The sequence below is a fragment of the Mirounga angustirostris genome, unplaced genomic scaffold (genome assembly GCF_029215605.1).
Source record: "Mirounga angustirostris isolate CCGP_5_RB_7025 unplaced genomic scaffold, mMirAng1.0.hap1 SCAF_15, whole genome shotgun sequence".
NCBI classification, from domain to species: domain Eukaryota; kingdom Metazoa; phylum Chordata; class Mammalia; order Carnivora; family Phocidae; genus Mirounga; species Mirounga angustirostris.
Genome location: NW_026991723.1, coordinates 80,344,682 through 80,348,523, shown reverse-complemented (window position 1 = coordinate 80,348,523; position 3,842 = coordinate 80,344,682).

Here is a 3,842-nt window from a genome sequence, read left to right as displayed (position 1 = left end):
ATAAACTGACCCCCAAATTCAGGCAATGAAACACAGACCCACCTAGCTGGCCACCTGGCTTCAGGGTAAAAGTAACTTTACCATAGCTATTTCCCAAAATTGTATTATAACAATAATTATTTGTATCTGTGAAAAGCATTTCTTCTTTGTAGAGCACTCGGAAAATATTTCTGAAACAAAATTATGCTCTCTCAAAATAAGTTAGTGCTGTACTTTGAAAGCAGGTGGATTTATGGTGTAAGAAATACCTATACCTCGGGGCGCCTGGGTGGCTCAGTTGGTTAAGCGACTGCCTTTGGCTCAGGTCATGATCCTGGAGTCCCTGGATCAAGTCCCTGGATCGAGTCCCGCATCGGGCTCCCTGCTCGGCAGGGAGTCTGCTTCTCCCTCTGACCCTCCCCCTCTCATGCTCTCTCTCTCTCTCTCATTCTCTCTCTCAAATAAATAAATAAAATCTAAAAAAAAAAAAAAAAAACAAAAAAGCAAACAAACAAAAAAGAAATACCTATACCTCAATAAAGCTTAAAAGACCGTGAAAATCACAAGTGACTTTTATCTTCTTCCTGTGCTTTTCCCTATTTTCCAAGTTGTCCTTCATCGGAGGAAAAAACTAGAACAGTGCAGTGCACGGAGAAGGATGAATTACCGCAAGGAGGGTGACCTCCCCTGGAGGTTCTGTGGCCTTTCGTAGTCTCCCGTGACGGGCAGGTGCTGAGACACAGCTGAGGGGAAGGGGACCGCTCCTCCCTCCCTATCGTGTGTGACCCTGGACAAATCACGTCACCCGGCCTCCATTCTCTCCCCTGCAACCGGATCTGGAGGCTGCCTTGCCCAGCTCCCCAAGCTCTGGCAGGCCTCCGTGATAGATGTGTTAGGACGCCGTAACCATGATGGCCCCACATACGTGACAGGTCGTGCTATTACCAACCTCCTCTGCCGCACTCTCGTCAAGGTCTCTACCAAATATTTCAGGGGTGCCTGGCTGGCTAGTCGGAAGAGTCTGCGGTGATCTTGGGGTCCTGAGTTTGAGTCCCATGTTGGGTGTAGACTACTAAAAACAAATAGATGAAATTTCCAAATATTTTAAACATACAGAAAATAGAGGAAAAAGTTTCAGGCTTGAGAAGGAGAAGGATTGCAGAGAACAGCTATGGACTGGCCACCCAGCTCTGTCAAATCTTGACCCTCTGCCATCTTTGCTTCAGATATTTTTAATTTCCTAAGAAATAAATCAGATAGAATTAAATCCCCTGTGTGTCTCTTTCTGATCTCATTCCCAACTCTCCCAGAGGTAACTGCTAGTGTAAATTCAGTGACTTTGATTTCCTGCACACATTTTAGCACTCTCTGTACCTGACTGTGTCCATATATATATATTGTCCATATATATATGTATATATATATTTCACAGTTTTGGGTGTTTTTAAAAACCTTTTTATATCACACTGTACCTATTCCACAACTTGATGCTGGTTTTTTTTTTCTTCTAGAAAATATCTGTGTTGAAGCTTATAGTCTTGGTTTATTTTTACACCCCGTATATCATTTCATTGTATGAACAGATCATGATTTATCTATCTGGACGGCTGTGGATGGACAATTAATTAAGAGCTAAGTTTTCAGCATTATAGGCAGAGTGAGTGGAGTAGGGTCACTGTGTGGCAGATATGGGCATCTTGGACTTTATTAGAGGTTGTCAACACTTGTCCAATGTAGCTGGAGCCACTTACATCCCCATCAGTGGTGTATGAGGATTCCACCCATGCCACGTGCTTAACACCCCACCACTCGCCCCACGACAACAGACTTCTCACTCTGCCTGTCTGATGGATATGAAATGGTGTAGCCTGGCTCTTTTCATTTGCATGTCTCACATGACCAGTGAGGCTGAACTTCTTTTCATATTTTTGACAATTTAGATTTCCTCTTTTGTGAATTGCCCATTGATATCCTTAACCATTTGTTTTTATTTTTTCAGCAATTGGATTGTCTTTGTTTTGTTTGTCCCCACTTTCAAGCCACTCCTGCCAGATCCCAAAGCAAATTCAGATCATGGCACTTCCCACAGCTCTCTCTAGAAGATGCACGGCTTAGCTTGTCACCTTGCTCAGTGGCCCTGGTTTGCCTGTGGGCTGCAAATCGAGCTCAGCCCCAAAGTCAGCTCACCTTCTCTTCCAACCTCACCTTCCATTGCTTCCCTCCACACTCCTAATTCCAGCCCCATAAACACAGCCTGCTCTGTCCCAGGCTTCCTGCACATACCATTCCCTTCACCTGGAAGGCTCACCTCCCTATTTCCAGATTCTACCTACGTGCCACCTTTCCCATGGTATTTATACACTGTTCTCAATTCAAAGTTAGAGCTGCCTGTAAACAATCACTGGTGACGCTCTCTACCTTTCTGGTGGCATTTCTCACTTCCTAGTGTGTAGGGCTTTAACAACTCGCTTTGCATACCTTTTTTTTCCTTTACAAAAGTATCTGCTCCTTCATTATGCTATTTTAATCTTCATTCATAATCTGATTTTAACCTCATCTATGCAACTGCCTGTGAAATGGGGTAGTGTTCATAAGTCCTTTGAACAGATGAGGAAACGGGGCCTAAAGGGGGATGAGCTCACCCAAGATCCCATAGGGACCCCAAGGCAGAGCTGGACTCGAAGCCAGGACTCTCCCAGTCCCACGGTCTAGATCACTGCACCATGCCCCCCGTATGTGTGTGTGTTGTTGCTGCTTGTGCCCATACCTGATTCCCCCTTGAGACGGCGGGCCTCCTAGCTCCCACTCTAGTCCCCACCCCCCAAGGGTGCCCTCAGTGAGTATGTAATTGCTTGAAACTACAACAATCACAACACACCCACTGGGTGTCAGGGGCTGTGCAAATATTAACTCTAATCTTCACAGCAACTCTATTCAGATAAGGAAACTCAGGGTCCCACAGCCAGTAATCTGTGGAGCTGGCCTTTCAGACCCAGAGGTAAGCCCTTCCTCCCATCGGCTCCGCCCCTCGCATCCTAAAGGCAGAACCAGCCAGCTGGGAGATCATACCCCCCAGCTGGGAGATCATACCCCCGGGCTGGGAGGCAAAGGGCCAAGAGTGGGCAACTTGACAGTGAGCAAGGAAGGCTGGGATGGGGATGTCCACTGACCACACCCATTATGCACACACTGTCCAGCCTCGCGGGGGTGTCTGCAGAATGGGATGGTAGCAGGTCAGGGGAGGGCTGAGGGCCGGGGTGGGCGGTTGTTTGCAAGTGTTCTCCACCCCACCCCCACAGAGAGTGAGTCTGGATAGGGACAAGTCTGCCCTTTCTCCCCTAGGAAAGGACGCCATCTGACTGGGGCCATGTCCGTTGCTTCCGTCTGCTATTCCTAGGACCCTGCATGTTGTCTTTCACTGTGTGCCGATTATTTATACGTTGTATTTGTGTATGTGGCATGTATTTGCGATTGTATCTTTGTGTTTGTGTGCGATATGTCGTTGGCGTACTTTCCCTCCTGTGTCTGTGTTGTTACTGAGTTGTGGGTCTATGCCTGTTGCTCGTCTACCTTTCGCGTATGTTCTGTTGTGTGTCTATGCTGTGCAAACTGTGTCTCCGCTTGTGTGTATCTATGCCGATACTCTGTAAATGTCTCTGTTATGTGTCGTGGGTTGGGACCTTGGGTCCGTGCTGGGTGCGCTGTGTACGTTTCCACCTTCGGCTGGTGCCGTGTCGCTGTGCCGCCGTCCAGGCGGCGAGCGCGGACGGCCGTGTGTGTACCCATGAGTCCCGTCCGCCGCCCCGGCTCGGCGGCTCGGCGGCTCGGCGGCTCGGCGGCTCGGCGGCTCGGCGGCTCGGCGG